The following is a 27,015-nucleotide window of genomic DNA, read 5'->3' on the forward strand; positions in this document are numbered from 1 at the left end:
TATTGAAAACCTTTGCACAATTATGATGAAGAAGACAATAACAATGAAGAATAAGGGCCAGTCGGTTAATAATAAAGACAATGAAGAATACAATTATGATGGGAGTTTTAGTCACAATAATAACTAGGAAGAAAATAATGATGTCAGTAGTACAGCCATCACATGAATAATTGGTAATGCATATTAGTGTAATGGAATAGGGGTAGAGTATTCCCTATGACAATAAGCACTGCAAATACTAAGGATGAGTGGAGGAGTAGTCCTGGCAATGTAAGGCAGTGAAGGCCAACCTTCTGGCTCAAATAGGCAGCAATACTGGCAATTAGCCCTGTGTATGGTGTTGTGCAATATAAGGCAGGTTACTCATGCTACCCCCAGACACTGACAAGTTCTCACAAACTGGCAGGCTCTTTAAACATGGATCACATACCTGGATAGTCCTCCAGTGACTCTCCTCTATAGACCATAGTACAGTAGTGGTAATAGCAACAGCAGCAGCGAGAACCTGGAACAAGAGAAAGGGAACGTGATGCTCTGTAAGCAATCTGGTACAATTTTGGACTGTCCCTTGACCGCTGGGCTGAACCAGGACACTCTATGTTTCACTGGCCTTGATCTGGACTCTATTTGGACTCATGGACTTTAACTGGACTCAATTTGTACTTTTGCCAGTTTAAGCAGTTCTAGAAAAAATATCTCTTATGGAATTGTCAGCTCCCTTTGTTAGTCTAGCAGCTTTCTCTAGTAACCTGGTAGCTTTTCCTGAAATATTGGCAGCTATTTTTGACAATATAACAGCATTCTCTATAAGGTCAGAATCAGTTTCTGTCAAACATGCAGCCCTCTCTCTGGGACTTTAAGGCTTTCTCTAAGGGATGTGTAGCCTTCTCATCCAGAACAGTTTCTCTATGATGTGGGCATAGATTGTGTCTTTACCTTGCTCTCCAACACTTGTTCCATTGTACTTTACTCAGTTGCTGTGACTGCTCTTTGTTTTGTCTCCCAATGGCTTATCAGGGTATGGTCTACCAGGGGTAGGCAACCTGCGGCTCTCCAGGTGTTGTGAAACTACAAGTCCCAGCATGTTTTTCCAGTAGATAACCAGCAGATAGGCGACAAGGCATGCTGGGATTTGTAGTTTCACAATATCTGGAGAGCCGCAGGTTGCCTACCCCTAGTCTATGCAATGGCCATGTCTACATTCTCTATGACTGTACTCCAGTCGTCCTTCTTCTCTCTTTGTTCTTTGGAGCTAAAAACATTCAGCGCCTGGAGGGCTCTGATGTCACTTCCTTTGTCCTTGCTCTTCATGCATACTGGGAGGTGTAGTTCTCAGGACCCTTACTGCCAGTGCTATTTCTCCACGTTACTCAACTCTCAGGACCTAGCTTCCCTATATAGATGTGCTCATGGTCCAGGGAATACATTTCTATTTATATGATGGAGATTCCTTGCATGATGCACTTACAGTCAGAAATGAGAAGGGGAAATGACAGCAGTCTACAGTTTCCTGGATAAAATCAGTCAGGCTAACATGTATGCAAAGATTTTATTTGGAAATTAGCAACAGTTTTCATTTTAGGTCAGACATATGACACATGTAACTGCATGTTTGTATATCTCTGCTCATCCACATTTATCTGTTTGATGCACATAAAGACATGCATCCTGATATACATTTTTGTAAAATAAATTACTGTTGGTTAAAATAAAGACAGTGGTGGATATACATGACACTGATAGAGGCTAATCTGCAATGCAAAAACAGCTGTATACCCACCAGGCACATTTCGAGCAACATAACCAAGTGTTTCACACACACAAATTTGTAACATGTAATAAAGACAATCTCCATATCTCCCCACACTCTCATGATTACTTTGTGCTATAAAAGAGGCTAAACCAAATGGCACCTTAGGAGATAAAATATATTCAACCGAAGGAGCATAAAGGGGTAGGAGTTGGGCTTTAATCTGTTTTGTTTTTCCTCTCCACACAATTCAGGTGCATTACTATTCTGGTGGGCATTCAACACGAACTTGTGCGTAACAAAGGTTTTTGGCGCTCATCGAGTGCACTTTATAATTTACATTTATTATATTTATAATTTATTATATGTTATATTTATAACCAAGCACTGAGTTGAACTGTATTTACATGTCTGAGTTAAATAAACTTTATGAAACTTATTTCTCTATTTTCCTGTTACCTTTTTGTGGATATGTAAAATAAACTTTACCTCAATACATTGGTGACTGCTGTAGTGAATGACATCAAATATAGCCAAAGAATTCATAATTATTCATTCTGAACATGATCCTCTGTGGATAATGGGAAACAAAGATTTATTTATACAAGCCAGCTTTTTAGATACACTGCATTTCCAAGAAAGGAATATTAATCAAGGTATAGCACAAAAAGCTAACCCCTGTCGTAAGAGTCCTTTCGGAATGGATCTGGAGAAACAGTTAGCATTGAAGGCCTCTCCCATGAAATGAGGGTGTACCATGAGTCCTATTCTAGTTACTGAACTACAATATCCTTACTTGAGGTCACAAACTCTGAGAGCAAGCTTTTATAAACAAACTTCTGGAAGGTAACTAAGTCGTATACTTTATTGGTCACACATGTGAACAGCTGTCTGCCAAATACTATGAATTTTGTGAATGCCTTTACTCCACGGTGATAGTTATCTGGTGGAGACAATTGGTAAGTACCAGCAATCAGTAAGAGCTCTATCATAAAAGCCCATATACCAGTATAAATATATTATGACTATAGACAAAATAGGGGAAAATTCACAGGATTTTGTTTTTTAAATACAGTAACTGGTGTTATTCAGCTTCAAAACCAGCGCAATATGATCTTTTAAGGCAGTGTTTCCCAACTCCAGTCCTCAGGCACCCCTAACAGTGCATGTTTTCCATATCTCTTTGCTGGAACACATGTGTATTCATTACTAACTGAAACATTTTGAAAGATCCACAGGTGGTACTAATTATTTCACTTGTCACTTGGAAAACCTGCACTGTTAGGGGTCCCTGAGAACTGGAGTTGGGAAACAGTGTTTTAAGGTAAACAATCTGGAAATGAAAAAGCTAAAAGTTTCACTGGTTGGGTACTATTGGCTTAACTTAATGAGGACTAAGGGTGTGCACCGGGCACTTTTGGTGTTTTGGGTTTTGGGTTCTGATTAGCTTGAGGTTTTGGGTTCTGATTTGTTTTGCCAAAACACCCCACGAAAGGTTTTGGTTAGGATTTTGGGTTTTGGGTTCTGATTTTTTTTTTAAAAAAGCATAAAAAGTGCTAAAATCCATATTTCGGGTTTTTTTTTTTCACTCCTACACTATTATTAACATCAATAACATTCATTTCCACAAATTTCCAGTCTATTGTGAACACCTCACACCTCACAATATTGTTTTTAGTCCAAAAGGTTGCACCGAGGTAGCTGGATGTCTAAGCAAAGCGACACAAGTCGGCGGCACAAACACGTGGCCCATCGTAGGTGGCTGTGTAGGCTTGAATGGCCTTTTTCTGCTCCTCCATCCTCTGCAGCATATAGAGGGTGGAATTCACCTCTTGTTTTTGTTGATGGCAGGGCATGTTCATGCTTTTTTGATGTAGTAGGAACAGTGAACGTAATTTAATATCTGATACTAATATTTCTGCACTGCAGGAACAGTGAACGTAGTTTAATATCTGATACTAAAATTTCTGGACTGCGTAGTGGAGTGGCTCCGGTACCCAATTCAGTACCGGGGCCACAATACCTCCTTCAACTTGTCTAAATTCCACTGCACAGATGGCTGCTCCTCCATCCTCTGCAGCATATAGAGGGTGGAGTTCAAGCGCGTCACTACCTCTTGTTTTTGTTGATGGCAGGGCATGTTCATGCTTTTTGATGTAGCAGGAACAGTGAACGTAGTTTAATATCTGATACTAAGATTTCTGGACTGCGTAGTGGAGTACCCAATTTGGTACCGGGGCCACAATACTTTCTTCAACTGTCTAAATTCCACTGCACAGATGGCGGACACCGGATGCACGTCTAACACCAACATAGCTGTTACAGCCGCAGTTATCCGCTTTGCAATAGGGTGACTACTGTCGTACTTTGTGGTCATGGCAAACGACTGTTGGACGGTCAACTGTTTGGTGAAAGACGTAGCGTTCTTGCAACTTCCCCTCTGGTAAGATGACCGACTACCAGCAGCAACAGCAGCAGCAGCAGTAGTAGGCGTACCGCTGCAGGATTCCTCGGATGAATCCCGTATTGAAGAGGACTCAGTCTGGCTGGTGACATGGCCTGCAGGACTAAATCTGATGGAGATCGTGGAGGAAGTTGACGAGGAGGGTGTTGGTGGTGTGTATCCAACAGGACCAAGGGATTTAGGTGTCCCTGGACTGCTGACGGTCCTAGCCACAGGTCCTGAACTAAACACTGAATTATGGTTCTTCAGGTGACGTATAAGGGAGGATGTCCCTAGGTGTCCAAGATCCTTACCCCTGCTTATTTGAGCTGTACATAAGCTACATATGGCCATACATTTTTTGTCCGGATTGTGATAAAAATAACTCCAGACAGAAGAGGTGGATTTTTTGGTCTTCTGACCAGGCATGACGATTGGCTTTTTCATCCCATGGACAACAACTGTTTCCCCACCTGGTGGCTCATTTATGATAACCACATCAGCATCCTCCTCGTCAAGTTCCTCCTCAGCGCCAGCTACATCAATATCCTCCTCCCGGTGTACAACCTACTTCATTAGCCAAATCTGTACCTGGACTGTGGGTGATCCTTCCAGCATATGCAGAGGGCGTTCTGCAAATGGTGGAAGGAGCCACCTCTTTCCGTACAGTGATGGGAAGGTCAGGCTTCGCAACCGACAACACCCTTGGACTCGCCTTGGGGATTTGTGATGACATCTCTCTAGAAGGCAGAGTTGTTTGCTGTGTTGTTGATGACAGCTTAAGTCTCTTAAATTTTTTAGAGGGGTGGGGAGGAGGTGGGCTTTTTGGTGAAGCTGAACCACTAGTCATGAACACGGGCCAGGGCCTAAGCCATTCCTTGCCACTCCGTGTCGTAAATGGCATATTGGCAAGTTTACGTTTCTCCTCTGTTGATTTGAATTTTCTTTTTTTACTAATTGTAGTGAACTTTGGCTTTTTGGATTTTACATGCCCTTTACTAGGAGATTGTTCATCGCCCTTGGCAGACGACGTTGATGGCATTTCATCGTTTATGTCATGACTAGTGGAAGCAGCTTCAGCATTAGGAGGTAGTGGGTCTTGATCTTTCCCTACTTTATCCTCCAAATTTTTGTTCTCCATTATATGCAGCACAAGAGAGCATAACCTTAATGAGGACTCCATCTCCCATAAAAATGTCATACATATAGCTATATACAAACCTCCTCACTTGTGTACTTATGAGATCAGGGCATTAAGGGGGTGGTCACATGCACTAGGGGCATGCCTATTGTTTCTGAAGTGCTAGGATGCCCCTTATTCTCTTCCCTTAAGATCTCCCATGCATTTGCTATGTACACCAGTTTTTGGAATCACCTCTTGACTGCTGTATGAATGCAGAGTGGGCAGTTGCTGGAAAAAAAATAACTGTATTTTGTTGTAACACCTCAGTCTTGACAAATGCTTAAAATTAGGGGTGTGCACCGGGCACTTTTAGTGTTTTGTGTTTTGTGTTTTGGGTTCTGATTAGCCTGAGGCTTTGGGTTCTGATTTGTTTTGCCAAAACACCTGACGAAAGGTTTTGGTTCTGATTTAGGGTTTTGGATTCTGATTTATTTTTAAAAAAGCATAAAAAGCGCTAAAATCCAGTTTTTTTGTTTTTTTACACTCCTACGCTATTATTAACCTCAATAACATTCAATAACAATCATTTCCACTAATTTCCAGTCTGTTCTGAACACCTCACACCTCACAATATTGTTTTTAGTCCAAAACGTTGCACCGAGGTAGCTTTCTGGACTGCGTAGTGGAGTGGCCCCGGTACCCAATTTGGTACCGGGGCCACAATACCTCCTCCAATTGGTCTCAATTCCACTGCACATATGGCTGCTCCTACATCCTCTGCAGCATATAGAGGGTGTAGTTTGAGCGCGTCACTACCTCTTGTTTTCGACGATGACAGGTCATTTTCATAAAATTTTGATTTGGCAGCAACAGTCAACGTATTTTAATATATGATATGCATCTATCTGGACTGCGTAGTGGAGTGGCCCCGGTACCCAATTTGGTATCGGGGCCACAATACCTCCTCCAACTGGTCTGAATTCCACTGCACAGATGGCTGCTCCTACATCCTCCAACTGGTCTAAATTCCACTGCACAGATGGCGGACACCGGATGCACGTCTAACACCAACATAGCTGTTAAGGCCGCAGTTATTTTTGGGTACAGCAGCAACAGTGAACGTAGTTTGACTTTTAAATAGCAGTACCTAGTATTTTTTGGTACAGCAGCAACAGTGAACGTAGTTTGACTTTTAAATAGCAGTACCTATTATTTTTTGGTACAGCAGCAACAGAGAACGTAGTTTCACTTTTAAATAGCAGTACCTAATATTTTTGGTTACAGCAGCAACAGAGAACATAGTTTGACTTTTAAACAGCAGTACCTAGTATTTTTTGGTACAGCAGCAAAAGTGAACGTAGTTTGACTTTTAAATAGCAGTACCTAGTATTTTTTGGTACAGCAGCAACAGAGAACGTAGTTTCACTTTTAAATAGCAGTACCTAATATTTTTGGTTACAGCAGCAACAGAGAACGTAGTTTGACTTTTAAATAGCAGTACCTAGTATTTTTTGGTACAGCAGCAAAAGTGAACGTAGTTTGACTTTTAAATAGCAGTACCTAGTATTTTTTGGTACAGCAGAAACAGAGAACGTCGTTTGACTTTTAAATAGCAGTACCTAGTATTTTTAAACTAATTTTTTTATGTTTTTTTTCAATTATTTTTGTATAATTTTTTTAAAAAAATTTTATCTTTTTTTTACATTTTTTTTGTATACGTTTTTTATAATTATTTTTTTAATTTTTTATAACTTTTGAATAAATTTGAAATAACTATGCCCTTAGCAGAACAGAGCACAGGACACAGGCAGCACCACTGGACTCAGCAGGACAGAGCACAGGACACAGCACCACTGGATTCAGCAGGACAGACCACAGGACAAAAGCACCACTGGACTCAGCAGGACAGAGCACTGGACAAAGCACCACTTGACTCAGCAGGACAGAGCACTGGACAAAGCACAAAGAACAACTAAACTGATCAGGAGCTCCCTGACTACAACCTCCCTCATGAGTGATCACAGCCAGAATGAAGATGGCGCCCGCAAGGTGAGTATTTATGACATCCGAGTCTCGCGAGATCCGACGCGAGACTTGGATGTCATAGCCTCGGTTTGGCTTCATTTGCCGCCCGGAAGTTCCCGAACAGTGCGGATCCGAGGCCGATCCGAGCACTGTTCGGGAACTTCCGGGCAGCAAACGATTGCGAGAATCCGAGTCCGCTCATCCCTACTTAAAATCAGTCTATTTATATATCATCATTTAAACATTAAATTTGTTTTTCATAAACTTTTCCTAGTGTTCTCCTTACTTAATTATGTAGGTTGTAATGATGTAATTAAAATAATAAATAATAATGATAGCAGCAACAACTGACTTTATGTAAAAAAGGGTCATTGCATAGTTCATCTTAATATACAACAGTGCTGGTATTTTTTGCGGAATGGAAAAAAAAAATCCTATTTATCTTACACAATATAACATTTTGCAGGGCAAACCCACCTTATAATATTGTCAGACTGTGCTGATAAACATGATTGGGGGAACACCTGAAACATATGGACTTTCCCTTAGTTACGTATCTATAAGTATTAGGGGGGTATTCAATTGTTCGTCCGGACCTCAAAAAAAAAAACTTGCGCTCTAAAACTATTACCGTTAATACGGTAATTACTTGCTGAATTTCAGCTCGCAGCTCCCTGAGCTGCGAGCTGAAATTCAGCGAGTAAATTACCGTATGAACGGTATTTACGCGCAATATTACCGTATAAACGGTAATAGTTTTAGAGCGCAAGTTTTTCTGAGGTCCGGACGAACAATTGAATACCCCCCTTAGTGTTGAAAGTAAAATCATTTCTACCTAAATAATTTATTTTACTAGCTGATATTCCAGACGCTCCTGCCTCATACCTTTTAATACAGTTGTATCTGCAAAAAAACACTATTTTGGAATGCACAGATTATATCACAAAGTGCACAAATTCTGTAAATATGAAGCAGATGCTATTAACTTTCATAGTACAAACTCGTTTTTTGCTCTGCCTCTGTTGTAGTTGACTGTATATTGTTTTGTGCACCATATTATCCTAAGACATTCTGTTATCTAATAAAGTTAACAGCATAAAGACCTTTCATGTAAAAAGCACTATTATCCCTTCAGCATTATTGTTCCAATTAGTATTAAACAATCATTAAATAAGATAAACCTGTACAGAATGTTCAGAACATGTTTCCCCCCTTAAATTGTGTTCCTTGCATTTTCATTTTCCCATGAGAGTGATTTAATCCAAATGAATAATTCTAGTAACTGCTACTCCAGATCTGTTCCTCTATCTCATGCAGGTGATATCTTACAACGTCCTGCCTCCCACAAGCCAGTTTTGTATGTAACTTTAGACAACAAGCAACACATCTCATAAACTTCACTCAAGCACTAACCCTTCATACCTCAACCCTCAGTCTCATGAGCTCATGCAGTGCAGGAAATCTGTTTATTTAATGCACCAAAACTAATTGCTTGAAGAAGCCAAAATGTTACTGAAATGATAGAAAAGGTCATTGTTGTAGAAATAAGATACATTTTTTGGCAACATTTCAAATTATTTAACTTGTGAAACTTGTTGCTAGCTTGGATAACATGGCCTTGCACACAGCAATAGGAAATATGACCTTCATTTTTCAACATTATGAAAAAAGATATTTAATTAAGGACAATTTGAGATTAGACTCTTGAAGCAAGAAATTGTGGTGTATAGAAAAAAACGAAGGTGATACTGCCAAAAAATACTTTCATTTTTCAAACCTATCTTTCCCACATAAAATTACATTTAAAATATGAGATGACTCTTTGTCTAGATAGCAGGGCAAAGAAAGTAGAAAGGAACTTTAGTAATGACCTATTTTACCTTTACATGCTAATATACACTCTGTGGCCACTTTATTAGGTATACCTTTCCAGTACTGGGTAGAACCCCAATTTGCCCCCAGAACAGCTGGACCATTTCTTAGAGATTCTGGTCCATGTTGACATAATAGTGTCACACAGTTGTTGCAGATTTGTTGGCTGCACATTCATGCTGCAAACCTTTCTTTCCTCCAGAAGCCAAAGCTGCTCTATGGGTTGAGATCAGGTGACTGAGGAGGCCATTGGAGTACACTGAACTCATTGTCATGTTCATGGAACCAGCTAGAAATGATGTGTACTTTTAGGCTAGCCTACGGAGGCAGCCACTAGAAGGTGGGTAGACGATGGCCATAAAGGGATGCACATGTTCAGTAACAATACTCAGAAAGGATGTGTGAGGCCACATGATGTGACTGTGGTACTTTTGCAATTAGCAACTCACATCGATCTATGTTTCTGTCTGCCTATTATAAACTTTTGCATTCTTACTGCCTTACAGATTTTATTATTTATTACTTTTGGGTGTTTGGTTAACATATGCTATTGTATGCCTTGCATATTTATATTAATAGTGAAGTTGTTAATAGAATCAGAACAAGATTCTTAAATGTCACCCGGTTATTAGTAAATTACAGATATGAGAGGAAGACATGTCATTGTTTCACCAGTAACAGGAATTAGACTAATGGTCACCCTGTCCTCAGACTTTGCATATATGCCAAAAGTGGAAAGGCATTGCCTGGCTCTACCTTGTGGCAGAGGGGTAACTATCAAGACGAGGGAGCAGGATCCTTAGAAGAGTCATCGGAAGTCTGTACGACAGCGTGCTTATCTTTGTGCGAACTTTAGCATCCAACTGGTGAACTGTATACCTGCATAACCTGTAGTGTCATCACCAAATAAAGCTGAGTTGCAACAATCTGCACAGATGATTTCTGAGAACCCAGTACAGTCCACACAGGCTGTGGCATTTAAGTGATGCTCAATGGCAAACAAGGGGCCTAATATGTGCAGAGAAAACATTCCCCATACCATTACACAACTAATACCAGCCAGCACCATTGACACATGGTAGGATAGATCCATGAATTCATGTTATTTAGATTGAATTCTGACCTTACCATCTGCATTCTGCAGTAGAAATCAAGATTCGTCAAGACAGGCAATGTTTAACTGACCAGTTTTGGTGAGCCTGTGCCCACTGTAGCCTTAGTTTCCTCTTTTTGCTTGACGTACTTTGCATTCAGAGATGCTCTTCTGCATATGACTGTTGCAATGCATTTTTGTTATTTGTTATTTGAGTTACTGTTGCCTTCTTGTTGGTTTGAACCAGCCTGACCATTCTGGTTCTAACCTGTCTCCCCCTGTCTTTTGCAGTAAAATGTTGCTGCCACGAAAGATGATGAAGCAGAAATTTTGAAGGGTACAAAAATCCACATGATCCAAAATAACAAACAAAGCAGCAATGAGCGTACCTATACAAGGAAATGAGAAAGGTGTTATTCTGCATTTTTTTTGTTATTTATTCCAATTTTCATGTATCACAAACCTAACAAAAAGCTATAGGTGTGAATGGGCTTTCACTAAATATAAACTGAGGTATGAGCAGCGCTCCAAAACAACGACTGCTGACTTTTCTTAAAGAAGTGCCACCACTCCTCAAAATCAATAAACCAAACAATAAAAAATAATAAATGTTAATATGGAGCGCAACATTATGTCTCCCATCATGGTAGTGGTGTCCCCTGTGATTTAATATAGACAGGAAGAGGGGCTGCTTTCAGCCATTTGCATTGCTCTATTGAGGATGCACAGACAGGAAATTCAGCTCTCAGCAGTTCTTCCAGTGTCAGTTGAACTGTAAAGATGTCATAACTGGGAGCTGCATTCTTTCTGTGTACAACTTACTTATATATAGATATATAAAGTGAGCGGAGGCACTAAACATATATGAGCAACCTATTCTCTGACATTGCCCACAATGTAAGCTTATTACCATCTGCATATATAAATGTACAATAGAGTATAATAAATGTATAATAGAGATAAGTACATTAACTGGATAAGCTTGTCATACTGCCTGTCTGTTGCAGTCAGTATCAACTGCGAGCAACTGTATATATCATCTGTTACAACAAGTTCTGAAATAAAACCAACAAATTGGTTCAGTCTGAAATGCTTCTTGTGCATTAACATCTACCAACAACTCCACTGACACATATTACATATAACAAAACAAGTGCCCTGACAATAGGTTTCTGCCAATATAATAAAAAGTGTGGCACTGTTGAGAATAAATACCAATAGGGCTACAAGAAAGTCTCAAGTTCATCTGCAAAAGTAATTTTCTTTAGTCCATTTCTATTTCTCTGTGTTGATATATAAATAAGGATAAAAAACGATATATAGTACAGTAACCTAATTAAAACAACACCAGAATACACAAAACGTGAAATTAAAATAGACTGTGAATTAGTTGTGACCAGCAATTTTTAATTCTTAAGATCAAAGACAAAGAAATATTCTGAATAATCTGAAATTTCCACCGAATCCTCCATTGCTTATGCACTTACTCTGTATTGCTCTAAATCCAGCATGACAAACTTTTAGGAAACTCAAAACCCTGTTGAATACTCTTTTGTGCATAGAGAGACTCATGAAACTGAAATGGAAATGGAAGAAAAAAGAAGGTGCTGATCAGATATGGCATAATACTCGCTTAAAAATGTATATTGTAGTAAAATCCCACTGACAAAAAATAACATTGTAATAAAACAACTGACAACAAATACTGTCCTTTTGTGTATATATATACATAATTTATATTGCAAGTATGTCTAACATGGTATTGACCAAGCGCTGGCTTCTTTTGTCTCTGATTTTGCTTAAAAATATTGTGTGTTGTGTGTGTGTGTTGTCTCAGCAGCTGTCTATCAAGAATATATAAGGCCTTTTTGGGTGTGGCTCACAAGCCAGCCCTTGCTAGATATCAGCCTCTAAATCTTGGAAGTTAGTGCATCTTTAAGCATTTTAATGGTGTTTGGAGCATATAGGTCAGTGTAGGACCTGCATATAATGAGGTACCCTTGACGTTAGGATGCAGGCTTAAATGGTTTGATAAAAATATGGACCAATACCTCATGTTTTCATTTTGCTAGATACACACATGTGCAGTGTTAAGGACAAGCACTGACAACAAATGTCCTTTTGTTCTGTATCTTATCTGTACATTTCTACCAGTGGAAGCTAGTTTAAAGTCGATTTCACAAATCAGAGAAGTATTTCTGGATGAGCTTTATCCTGCACCTTCTTCCTGCAAATGATGTAATGTTGCCGGATGGATGTTACAACACCCTGGTTCACAAGCGCGCTTTTCTGAAGGTAGAAAGGGAGTCTTTCTAGTCCAAATATTTATATAGATGCTAACCAATCGTGTTCCTCCAACATGGTTGCATTACAATCCGTTTTGCGTCATCTCGTTCCACAACCAGAAATGGTATTTTGTGTTTGCATTTCATTTCACCAGAAGTCCTGGAAGAGCATGCTGCAACGTATAGGAAATGCCATAGCATTGTCAAAACAATGGGAAACATGCCTAAAATGCAAGAATGTTGTGAAAACAATTGGAAAGCACCATATCCAAATATACATATATATATTCGATTACAACTGACTGTATACAACAACAGTAAACCAAAATATAAAAACGTCAATATTAAAATAAATGTAAATTCTGCTGCATTAGCCACAGGTAATATAATAAAAACAAACGTCTATCCTCTATATAACACATACAGAATTTGTATATCGCTAGAAGTGAAAATAAACAATTGAACACAAGCGGCCTGAGTCACTAATGCACGCAGACTGTGCAAATCGTGCATTTGTTTTAAACTAAATTGGCTCTGAATACTCCCAACAAGGAACAGATCTAAACATACGTGTTGCATTGACTATGGGTGTACGTTTACTCTGCTTTACTAGCCCAGACACTGCAGGATACCTGCAATTCCTACATGGAATATAAAATCTAAAAAAAAAAAAAGCAATTAATGTTACTGGTAAATAATATAGTCATTTATGATTATATATTGAATTTTTTTTCTTTAAATTGATTATATATATATATATATATATATATATATATGTCATCATCATCATCATCATCATCATTTATTTATTTAAATATATAGCCCCACTAATTCCGCAGCGCTGTACAGAGAACTCACCCAAATCAGTCCCTGCCCCCATTGGAGCTTACAGTCTAAATTTCCTAAGACACACACGCAGACAGAGATACTAGGGTAAATTTTTGATAGCAGGTAATTAACCTACTAGTATGTTTTTGGATTGTGGGAGGAAACCGGAGCACCTGTAGGAAACCCACGCAAACATGGGTAGAACATACAAACTCCACACAGATAAGGCTATGGTCGAGAATTGAACTTATGACCCCAGTGCTGTAAGGCTGAAGTGCTAACCACTAAGCCACCATGCTGCCCTATATATATATATATATATATATATATATCATATATATTTATTTATAGTTGCTTCTAAATGGAAACTTTGGAAACACATGTTTTCACATACATGCTCAGCTGTCTAATATACTTATATTCGGAACTTAAACTAACCCCCCAGCTGGAGCAAGTGATACTGCAGAAAACCAGCGTACTTCTGTATGCACCTGAGTTTGACTTGGACGTGGCTGCATGGGAACACCTTTACAGTATATGTGAATTCCCCGCTCCGTTCAATTTCCTAAATCTTTGGTTGTAGTAAGTGTCTTTGCGCTCGGAGGTGACTTGGACTTGGCTGCGTTCTACTGCATATTGTCTGTTTCTGAGCATGCCCAGTGTATTTTGTGCTGATGATACGCACGCATTCACTGGATGCGCTCCTTAACAATTCAGGCTCAATATGTCCCCATACTAAAATTCCTGATGACAATAAAATGAATTTAAAAACCAAGCTACATATCCTGTAGGAACCACTTTAACTCAAATTCTAAATTTAAACCATGTGGGGAAAGTATCTTAAGTTTATGGATCCACTTCATTTCTGCCTGAGCTAGTTTTATTCATAGCCTTCTGGATCTTCAATCATTTTCTACATGCTGTATACCACAGACATTTTTAATTTTATTCTCAGAACAATTATGATGTTTCCTAAATTGTGCTGGAATAGAGTGGTTTTCTGTTACTTTATGTTTGTTACAGATATGCTCTGACAGAAGCACCTTTAAGGGATTCGAGGTGCATCCTACATCAAAATGCCTTAAATAACATATGATTAATAACATTCTTGATGTGACAAGTTATAAACTGGCTGATTTTATATGTGATGTCACTGACTTTGAAATCCACCTGTTTACTATTCCCATTCTTAACTGCTTTACATGTTACTTATAGCCCACATCTATGGAAACCACTTATTTTGTTATGTACTTGCTATTATCCTTTTCAGGTAAAGCACTTTTAACTAGAGCATCCTATAAATTCATTGCCTTTCCATATATAAAGAGGGTTTCTTTTGAGAGAGAAGGTGTCAGAACAGGGACTTACAATAAAATGCCCTAATGTTTTCAGATGATACTTTCCACCTTTTTTGATATTTCCCATATTTTGTTGTGAAGGCCCATTCAAAACCTGTATTACCCAAGGTGCTTTTATTCTGATGCTCACTAACTTCTTTACCCTTTTCCACTTTTTCTTAATCTTGTTTCATAGCTTCTCAATTTAACACTTTTCAATAAATCTTAATTCCATTTGGTTTGCCTGTTGGGCAAAAGCCTTCTCCTCCATACAATTCCATTTTAACCTCCAGAACTGACCCAGTGAGACAGCACAGAGCCAGTTGTTATGGTGCACACTGGAGCCCTGTATGTAGCTTTAGAGGCTGTAAACTTTCTGAAACATTCGGTATGGATATCACACACACACACACACATACACACAAAATTGGCAAAACATTGACTAATATGAGATTGATGTTAAAATTGTTGATGTTGAGGGAGCAGCAACAGTTGCTATGGCTTATTTTATCTCCCCTCCAAATAAATGTCATCAACAGAGCGATTCCAGGCTTCCAGATTCACCCCTTAGATTTAAATATATATAAAAGATGGTCATAGCCATAATAAATGTTATCATTATGTTTTTGGACTGTGCAGGTCAACTGGAGCACTAGGAGAAAACCCATGCAAATCTAGGGAGAACATGTAAATTCAATAAAGAGAGGGTCAGATTGGTAGCAATCCATGCACTATGAGGCAGCAATGCTAACCATTATGTCAGCCTGCTGTCTTTGTTTTATAGTGTTTATTATTATTTTTGTTAATTTTACATCACTTTCATTTACTGTAATAATGTTACACCTGTAACTTACTAAGTACTTTCATATTTCAAATATATGTGTGTGCACTTAGCTAGGTTTATCTCACTGCATAATTTGCTGTGATTACCTGTATTGCCTACTATAATTGCTTATGGAATCTGATTGTGTGTGGGGATACCTATGCCATTGTCCACATTCAGTACATTATTAAGTTACTTGTGTTACTTTAAAATATACAGGGATATAGCCAATGATTTTTGAGTTTAATATTGTATGCTGTGCCAATAACATAATAACTTTATAGTAATTGTATTTGGTTTTATAAAAGTTGTGTTTGGACTTTTCTCTAGCCTAATTGTCAATAGAAGAACATTTTTAGAGACTTAGTTAAAGCATTGGTTTTATAAGTCAGCACAGAAGAAGGAGAAGGGGCTCTGACTGGACTTGTGACCAGGGCCGCCGAGAGGGGGGGAGCAGGTACTAATTACCCGGGCGCGGCATGTCAGGGGGCCCGGCCCGGGCCCTTGTGCTGCTGATTTTTTTTTTTTGATTTTTTTTTTTCAAAACGTTTTTTTTTTCCTTTTCTTTTTCTTTTTTTTTTTTTTGCGGCGGGGGGAATGCTCGGTCGTTGGTGGGGGGAGCAGGCTAGTTTAAAAAAAGAAAAAACATACTCACCTGATCGCTGAGCCGGCATCCCTCTTCTCTGCTGCTCTGTGCTCTATTCAGACTGTCTGAATGCCGGGTGTGATGTCATCATGTCATGCTCAGCATTCAGTCAGTCTGAAGCAATGGAGCACAGAGCAGCAGAGAAGACCAAGAAAGGAGAAAAGGTAAGTGAAGGGAGGAAAACGAGGGGGGCACAGAGGGGTTAAAAAAATGGGTGGGGGGGGCAGCATGTCAGAGGGGTTAAAAAATGAGGGGGGCATAGAGGGGTTAAAAAACGGGGAAGCAGCATGTCAGAGGGGTTAAAAACGGGGAAGCAGCATGATAGAGGGGTTAAAAAATGAGGGGGAGCACAGAGGGGTTAAAAAATGGAAAAGCAGCATGTCAGAGGGGTTAAAAAATGAGGAGGGCATAGAAGGGTTAAAAAACGGGGAAGCAGCATGTTAGAGGGGTTAAAAACGGGGAAGCAGCATGACAAAGGGGTTAAAAAATGAGGGGGAGCACAGAGGGGTTAAAAAATGGAAAAGCAGCATGTCAGAGGGGTTAAAAAATGAGGGGGAGCACAAAGGGGTTAAAAAACAGGGGGGCAGCATGACAGAGGGGTTAAAAAATGAGGGTGAGCACAGAGGGGTTAAAAAACAGGAAAGCAGCATGTCAGAGGGGTTAAAAACGGGGGGGGGGTGGGCAGCATGACAGAGGGGTTAAAAAATGAGGGGGGCCACAGAGGGGTTAAAAAACAGGGCAGCATGGCACAGTGGGGTTAATAAACAGGGGTCAGCATGGCACAATGGGGTTAAAAAGGGGGGGGGAGGCATGGCACAGTGGGATTGAAAAAAGGGGGGGGAGAAGCATAGTATAGTGTGATGAAGGGCAGCCAGATGAAGGGGGCAAAAGCAGCATGGAGGGCGCAGTGGGATCATAAGGCATGGCGATGATGAAGGGGCACATTATTGTAATATTGGAGCTGGAGGAAGGCCTAATTATTAATCGTGGATGGTATTGATTTAATGCCAGGGTTGTTTGGAATTATCTAAATGTAGCTCTTTTTTTCCAAATAGGGCCCCCAGCATTCCAGGATCCAGACAAACCGCAACTAGAGAAACATGCAGCAACAGGTGGTGAAAGTGAGAAGAACAGGTAGAAGAGAGCAGGACAGTATGTGAAATGTTGTGATTCTAGTAGGGACAATGTCAATTTTTGGTGAGTGTTGTGCCCAATGTAAGGTGGAGGCCAAGACTGAACTCTTTGTGTACACACTGCATTTTTTCTATACTACATTTTTGTGCTAGATGTCCTGAAAGTCAGGAGTGCTTGGACATATGTGACGCTCGGGTGAATTGAGAGCCTAGTGATTTTGATGTGTTAGCCACGCCCCAATGGGGCATTTTTCCACACCCCCAAATGCATGACCACACCTCTGAATTTTTTTTACCATACTCAACTATGAGGGGGGCCCCATGAATTTATTGTACCGGGGCCCTGAATTCCTCTTGGCAGCCTGCTTGTGACCCCTGAGGCTGACTGGACATGTGACCACTGAGGCTAAGTAGACTGCAGCTGAGTTTTGGCGGGAAAGTTCAAGGTTTAAAATCTGAGGGAAAAACTGCCTTTTGGATGCCTGAGGAGAGGCTGAGAGCACAGTGATACCCAGCTGAGTATCCCCAGCAGAGAGAACAACAGCACCGACACTTGTGTGACAAGCTGAGAAGAAAGAAGGGACAATCCCTTACCCTGAGCCTCTGACACATACTGCACCCCATGGCTGTAAATGAGAAGAGGGGATTCCCTGCTGAAATGTGTCCTTATAAGGAGCTTCAGTATAAGACTTCCAGAGAGGTCTGTAAAATACAGATTTCAGCCCTTCTTTATTCTCCCATCTGTCAGGTTTAGTGTACCACTGATTCACTGACTGTGACATGTGCAGATTAATCCAAGTGACAAGGATTACTGGGCAGTAGTTGGTGCATACATTAAAAAGAAAATCTATTTACATGGACTATGAACAGAGACATAAAGTGAAAAAGGCATTCCATAATATTTAGTACAGATATGTTTAAAGCAACGTCAGTGAATTTACTTGATTTGACCCTAAATTACTTATTCCAATCTTTTTAGGAAAGGAGAAATCCACACAGACAATTAAAACTGTTAACAGCTATAGATAATTCATACTTAGCAAGGACTGAACTGTTAAAAACCTCTATGCAGTTGGGTGCAAAGTTTACAAATTGAGGAATTACAGATTGCGCCTAGAATTCACAGGGTCACCAGCACCTGCAGTTAAGATGTCTCCTCTCCAAGCCTATAAATATTAAACTGCACCCTTCTCATTGACTTAAAAATAAAAATCTAAAAAAAAATAAAAATCTACCCTAGGAAAAAAAAAGGGAAATATTAAAAGCACCTAGTTCTAAAGTGTAGAGAAATTAAACTCACTGCAAGCTGCAGAGTTACACTTACCCGCAATTAGCACAATGCTAAGATACTTAAAAATTAGGGCCAACTCCTCATGTGCACCACCTCCACAGAAAAGTACTGAACTATATAATGGAAAATAAATGTCTAGGTTGATATTTACTGCACAGTAATTTGCATATAAGCAGGGTCTTATGGTTATCTTGAAAAATCTGTATCCATACTGTGTTGGGTTATTTATGCAATTATTTATATAAGGGTTAATGATTTATTTTAACAGAAATGTCTGGGACGCACAGTTCCAGTAGAATAAAAGTTTTACTTGTTTTTGTAATATGTGAATGATTTGACATTAACTAGTTGAGAAATGTTTGTGCTATTTACAAGGGGCTGTCCTCCTGAATAAATTTAAGCTATTTTGGAAGATAATGCAGTCATCTTTATTTTAGTGGATAACCCTCCTTAGCTATCTGGTGTTAAGAGAATCTAAAGAAGAGAACATGTGAAAAAAATTGCCTTGTCCTGGTAAAGTGCAAATTCACCTTCTTACACTGTACAGTCATGGTCAAAAGATTTGAGAATGAAAAAAATATTATTTTTCTCAAAGTCTGCTGCCTCAGTTTTTATGATGGCAATTTGCATATACTGCAGAATGTCATGAAAAGCGTTCAGATGAATTGCAATTAATTTCAAAGTCCCTCTTTGCCATGACAATGAACTTTATCCCAAATACAACATTTTCACTGCCTTTCAGTCCTGCCACAAAAGGACCAGCTGACATCAGGTCAGTGATTCTCTCATTAAGACAGGTGAGAGTGTTGATGAGGACAAGGCTGGAGATCACTCTGTCATACTGACTGTGTTAGAATAACAGACTGGAATCTTTAAAAGGAGGGTGGTGCTTGAAATCATTGTTCTTCCTCTGTTAACCATGGTTAACTGCAAGGAAACACATGCAGTCATCATTGCTTTGCACTAAAAGAGCTTCACATGCAAGGATATTGCTGCTAGTAATATTGCACCTAAATCAACCATTAATTGCATCATCAAGAACTTCAAGGAGAGAAGTTCAATAGTTGTGAAGAAGGGTTCAGGGCACCCAAGACTGTCCAATAAGAGCCAGGACCATCTCCTAAAGTTGATTCAGCTGCGGGATCAGGGCACCACCAGTGCAGAGCTTGCTCTGGACTGGACACAGGCAAGTGTGAGTGCATCTGCACGTACAGGGAGGCAAAGACTTGGAAGATGTCCTGGTGTCAAGAAGGCCAGCAAAAAAGCAACTTCTCTCCAGGAAAAACATCAGGGACAGACTGATATTCTGCAAAAGGTACAAGTATTGGACTGCTGAAGACTAGGGTAAAGTCATTTTCTCTGATGAATCCCATTTCAGATTGTTTGGGGCATCTGGAGAAACGCTTGTCCGGAGCAGGAAAGTTGAGCGCTACCATCAGTCCTGTGTCATGCCAAGAGTGAAGCAACCTGAGACCATTCATGTGTGGGGTTGCTTCTCAGCCAAGGGAGTGGGCTCACTCACAATTTTGCCTAAGAACACAGCCATGACTAAAGAATGGTACCAAAACATCCAGTCAGTATGTGGCCCAGAAGTTGATTGACAGCATGCCAGGGCGAATTGCAGAGGACTTCAAAAAGAAGGGTCAACACTGAAAATATTGACTCTTTGCATAAAATTAATGTAATTTTCAATAAAAGCCTTTGACACTTATGAAATGCTTGTAATTTTACTTCAGTATACCATAGCAACATCTGACAAAAAGTTCTAAAAACCCTGAAGCACTCAAACTTAGTGAAAACCAATACTTGTGTCATTCTCAAGACTTTTGGCCATGACTGTACAGCATCTCACGGGGTATTACACTGAGACCTGTACAAAGAAGAAAGGTTAAAAAAAATTCTAATAAACAAGTACTTTTGGTTCCTCTACCCAAACCCTTGGATATTTGGATCAGACAACTGTGAAAGATAAGTGTGAGGGCAAGAAAAAGCATTTATATTTTATTAACTTGCCCCTCCCCCCCTCATATTATTTAATTCATTTTTTTTTTCTCTATTTAAAAAACCACAGTTTTTCTTTTACTCTTTTACTCAGAATATAGTATCATGGTTCAGGTGATTGTCATAATTCACTCTATACCTGAATATGCAGAGAATCACAGACCACTTGAAGAAGTTTTGAGCTTCCCTGGTATACCCCCATGTTAATAAGTCTCAGCAGTTACAAGTGTTTTCCTCGAACTTGGAAGTGACAGAGCTGATAAGTAAGTACAGTACAGGGTAAGCCAGCCCATTGAATGTTAAGTTCCTGGATAAAAAGTTAACATAAAGAAAACATGTGTAAGAAAAGAAACTAAAATGCATTTTGCGCCATGTCAACATGTAAACTGATGTAGAAGCATGTGTGGCAGTTTTAGCACAAAACACTGTGGAAGTGAAAGGGTTAAATGAGTTACAAGCATCAGCAATGTCCATTGCCAGATAGCGTCCTTTTTCACCTGCTCACAAAACAAATACATTTATAAAAATAAAATCTGCATATTAAAATACTAATAGTTTCACATTTAGACATGGGCTAATTGATTCAGCTGATTAAGAAATTTGGCAGAATTTCCACAATTTGTAATTTCTAAATTACTTCACTAATTGATCCAGATTATCCCAAAATTCTCAGAATAATGCCCACTGGAGAATAATAATAATTCCAGTGCATGAAAGCCAATCAGTAAATATAAACAAATGTCACATCTATATCCCTATATAAGGAGCCTACAGTATGTCTGGTACTCATTCATCCTGGAAATGGTTTGTGGATGGTACTTGTGACTTGTGAAGTAAGCTGTACCTATCAGTGGTCTGGCCTCTTACTATTCTTCAGGTACTACGCACAGGGGACCAAAGAGATTTATCAGGGAAGGAGGCCTCCACAGTGAAATAAAGTATGTGGCAGTCTCCCTTTCTAGTCAACAGATGCTCCTGAGATGTGGAGTGTGTGTGTTTGGGGGGGAAGGGCATTTTCTCCTGTTCCAAGCCCCCATAGGCTCATCTTGCAGAGAGAAAGGTGCTTGGCTTTAGGACAGAGAGTCGCAACAAGGGAGAAAGGTTCGCTGCTCCTTGTAACATCACGTAATGCTGTCATAGTGCTGTTAGTGGAGAAGACCTGAAAGGCGTCAACAATAAGAAGCAGAGAAGAAGAAATGTAAATAAACCACTGCAGGGGTTAGATAGAACCAGGGAGGGGGGCTAATAGCCAAATGTTATGTAGAGGATAATTTAAAAATGGGGGTGGGGTGTCTCTACTTATCACTACTTGTATAGGTGTTCAAATGCCCAGATAATAAATGGCTTACAATTGCTATTTCAACAGTGAATCCTAAAACAGTATTCTTTTAGGATGCACTTGTCACTAGTGCCAGTGCCATTGACTGTCTAATGGTCTCATTTGGAGTTAGGTGTAAGGTACAATTTTGCACTTTGTGCTGAAAGGGGGGGGGGGGACGACAAATTTAAAAAGTGCATACAGATTTAGATTTGGGAGGGTGGTGCGTTCTAGCACAACTGTAAATCACAGTGTAACAATAAAGTTGCCTGGTATTTGTGTGCTACAAGTAAAAGCATGTAGTGTTTTCCGTGCATGCAAAAACATTGCAGTTGCATTTTTACAACACACTGGCTGGCACAAAAATGTAAGAGAGTGTGCCCCTGGAGCTGTGGCCATAAGAGCCGGACAGGAGGCGAAGAAAAGAAGATTCAACTTACTGGACCCCAGGACCAGCCCAGCTAAGTTTGATCTCCCTGCAGCTCTCCACAGTATTGGTGAAGTGAATGAGAACAGATTTGCTGTCATGCAAACAATGGCCAGGATGGTGAGCCTTCCAAAGGTGAAGCAGCAGGGGGAAGGCACTGAGCTATCACGGTTCCACTCCTGCTGCAGACAAAAGTTGCCAAAAGAATGTATGGCCTTTGGGCACCACTTTCATGGGTCTGTGCCTGCACTGTCTTCACTTATATTTGGACACAAGGCCTGTGGGCACATTGTTGAGCTTCAGGCTAATGCCACAGTTCGTTGGGCACAAAGCCTGTGGCTTTTAGGGTGTTTTAGGATTTATTCTTTATTCAGGCTTAAGCCTGGGGCCACAGTTAGTCAAGCGGAAAGCCTGACCTGCAAAGCACTAGGTTCAGTGCCACTCTTCCTCTTTAGGCCAATAGCATGGACATATTCATCAGGCACTAACCCTAGGCTTGCTCTGGCATTTTTCAAGCGCTAGGCCTGCCAGCAGTTAGGAGACTAATATAGTATTTATACGGAAACGGCTCGGTCCTAACCTGCCATTTTGACCTGTTTTTCCCACCAAACTCCCCGGTGGTCATTTTGTGTAGTGGTCACATATAGTGACATTTATTTTCCCAGGGTCCTGCATTTCTGCACCCTGAGGTCAGGCCCCCATTAATGGTAGGCTGCTGGTGTGTACTCTTTCCCCATTGTACTGTGTTGAGGTGTATATATTGTTATTGTATGCTGCTAGTCTTTCTTATACACTCTATTGTGTATTACAGTGAGTAGGGTGCAGCACAGGGATGTGTTTGTTTTGTTTGCCACAGCCGCTGAGAGGAAGAGAGCACAACAACAGGACATTCCAAATATGTGGTCCCTGTCTTTACTGTTTGTTGTCCTTGTGTGCTTTGTGCTTGTTCTTTGAAGCTTATTGCTGATTGGTGTCTATGGATAGGTGGATCTGAGCATGGTGAGATTGTGAGGAAACCCTACAAGGACAAGTGGAACAAGACTTCAAGGATAATTAATATAGCCCTAGGTAGAGCCATTTTGCAGATGCCCCAGTGGGTGCATCGTGATTAGATAAGATGTCATTTTCCAGAGGCATTTCAAAAACACAATTTATTTCTGTATTTGTCATCAGTGCCATTAGCTATATAAATGTAAATACTTAGGCAATACATTGCCATCTCAACTGGACTTTTTTTGTAACACACACTGACTGGCTTAAATTCAGTTTGTTTCTCTACTTGTCATTAGTGCCATTAACTATTTAGCTGTAGAAAGACACAATAATCCTTTGTGACATCAACAGATGTATTTGCTTAAACATACATATTTTGCTGTACTTATCACTAACCTGTCTGTCCAGCCTCTCTAAAAGCTCATTTTATATATGAAGTCACTACATCCCATTTACTTGTATTGACTGTCAACTAGAATTGTGTCAGAAAGGCACTTTTAACACTAGTTTTTTTTCCATCTGGAAAAGCACTATCATTAGTAGAGCTCTATTGCTCCCATGCTGACACACTGAAGTGAAGGAGGAACGCTCCTCCATTCCTCCCCTGTAACAAGGGAGCAATTACGTTCTGCAGACACTGCATCTCCCTTTAGCGCAATGTATCAGTTAGACACATTGACTTATTGAGCTCTATTAATTTTTAGCGCTTTTCCAACTGGACTTGCTGCTACCTCCTGCGTCTGACAATTGTAAGAAAATTGAGAGAAAATCTTATAACAAAAATCACGGGTGTGTTGATAAAATTTTAAAAACAAGAATGTCACCACAATTCATGAATCTTGAACAAATATTTGACCGTATCCCGGCAAACATGTGTAGTGTATACCAAAAAATGCATACGCTTACCTCTATATGCAGATTCGGGTGTATCTTACACTCGTGACTCCTTCCAATTAGAGAGGTAGATAGGGGGAAGGAAGGTGTGGATGATTTTAGGCATTGTACAGTAAAGGTGTGTTCACTCAAACATGGCTGAGTCAGATCTGGACACAGCCTTGCCGGAAGCCATATATATTTCAGCAGCACAAGGGCAGGTGATGATCATCAGCATGGACCTTTATAGTGTTATAAAAGCTTATAAATACATTTTTAAAAAAAATGGCGATCTCTACCTTCCCAAAAGTGTTTCCAGCACTCATAGCCTAAGCTTGTAGTTGCAAATGCCTGGGAACAAACAGAAACATTCCATGAATTACATTGTACCAATGTATTTCGTAGTATTTATACCCCACTTGGGGACTAACCACTACTAACCAATACAGAGCGGCTTTCTTGTGCCCTTATTTTTTAGAGGGTAGCCATTCTGTATTGATTAGAATCTGACAGGGTGTCTTGACTTTCAGTTTCGTTACCATACAGGTTGAGAGGTGCCCTTGTGTTTTCTCTTTTCTTTTCTGCAGGCCCCCCCCTATAATAAGAAAACAACCCCGTGCTGAACAGACTAGGGCTGAGTGACATTATGACAGGCTGCAGATTTCCCTGTTAGAGTGTCACCAGCCCAGTCTATCATAGCCTAGTGCTGGTAGTGGCTTTTTCGCTAAAATAAGGGACATATAACACATATTGAAAGAAAAGGGAGGAAGCCAATCAAGAAATAAATATTGCTTTGCCCTGACTTTCTTAATTTGTACCCTGTGCACTAGGGAATTACATTACACAGTGAGACACAGAAACACAAAACTATCTGAATAAACACACAATTATTATGCACACTTGTGCTAAGCAAAGCACACTAGCTTGGAATGCACCGTGCAATCATAAATAATTGCCAGCAAACCCTGATACATAATGCTGAGATTTGTAGTTCACAAACATCTGCAAATTCCAGGGCTCTGTGCCTCTTATTCAAATACTGACTACATATGTTTTCTTTAGGAAATCCAAACTAATTTCTTTAAAAGGTTGTAATTGTTCTAATGGTTTAATGGTTTTCTGCCTGAAGTTCTCTGAGATTCACCTTTGGAACAATTTTTGTTCAGAGATTAGAGCAATATTGGCTGTTTTCCAGTCATCTGGTACCCATCCTGATTCTAATGAGAGGTTACATGCTAATGTTACTAGATCAAGAATTTCATGTACAATTTATCTGAGATGCCTGGGTGATTACTGTCTGGAACAGGTGATATGCTAATGTTTATTTTATCTGTTAGAGCTAACATGTCTCCTCCGTTTTACTAAGAAATGGATATTTAAACTAGAAAAATGTTTCTAGCGTAGCTTTGCACAGGGTATATAGTGTAGAGAAAGCATATGCTGTAAAGGGAACATAGTAAAAACTACAAATTCTGTGCTATTTCAGCGGCTGCATCAAACACTGGAATCTATACATTTCCTTTTTTGTAAACATCTATAGCAATCACATCAGTCTCAGCAATTGCCCGTATTGTATACTGTTCTAATGGCTAATATAATACTTCTTTCTTTTCTCAGATTTCTTAATATTTTAAGAATTTGTAGGATGCTCTTTTTCTATCTATATTTTCAGCAATAAATAGCCTAGCACTCATTTAGATAAAAATAAATGTATACATGATGTGTCAAATAATATTGGTAGTCTGCAATGCTTCATAACATTGACAATAAAATATATTTCAAAGTCTTAGAAATGCTCCTATTCAATACAAATTCATGCCTTATGTTTTTTGCTCATACATTAAGGTATTAACTCCTTAATTGTTTACAAAATTCGAGTGTACTAATATTAAGAATAATGCAGCATTCCTGCAGCAAAGGCTAGTGCTGGATTTATAAGGGACATTCCAAATGTAAAAGGTTTAGTAACTTATAATTATACTTATTACACAATCACAGCAGCATACTTTGATTTTTTTATGGTGTCAGGATTTTATCTGGTATATATATATATATATATATATATATATATATATATATATATATATACATATATATATATATATATATATATATATATATATATATATATATATACATATATATAGCAAACTGGTTGCTTTATCTTTGCAATTTCTCATAGTATTTGTCGAGCTGTGCCCAGTTGTGTGGACAGGCACACATGACATGATGTGTGCTTCAGTCAGCTCTCTGCATCTATATAAGTCCATGTCTGACATCCTGTCGGTGCCAATTATATGTTCTGTACTCTAACCTAGGTGTTTTATTATTATTATCATCATATTGTTATTATTATTATTATTATTATTATTATTATTATTATTAATATTATTATTAATATTATTATTATTATCATCTGGAAATATTGTTGCACACCATTCCTTTGTTCCTGACCATTGATTTCTTGCTGTATGCCTTTCCCTTTTTGTCTATTTATTGGCCTTGACATGTGCCTGCTATTATTTTACTGCTTTGCCTGTTTGAATCTAACTACACTCACCCTTCTGTTGCTTACTAACTGAAGCCATCTGGTCAGAACTATAGCGTGTACAAGATCTAGGGACACTTGATTATTGGTGAACATATTAAGTTATATAGTAAAGGGGGTTATGAAAGACAAAGATCACAGCTACTGTACTGTTTTTTTTCTGCAACATTCACCTTGGTGTGCATTCCAGCATTTCTGGAGTTGAA

This window comes from Mixophyes fleayi, chromosome 5 (genome assembly GCF_038048845.1).
Source record: "Mixophyes fleayi isolate aMixFle1 chromosome 5, aMixFle1.hap1, whole genome shotgun sequence".
In the NCBI taxonomy this organism is placed as follows: Eukaryota; Metazoa; Chordata; class Amphibia; order Anura; family Limnodynastidae; genus Mixophyes; species Mixophyes fleayi.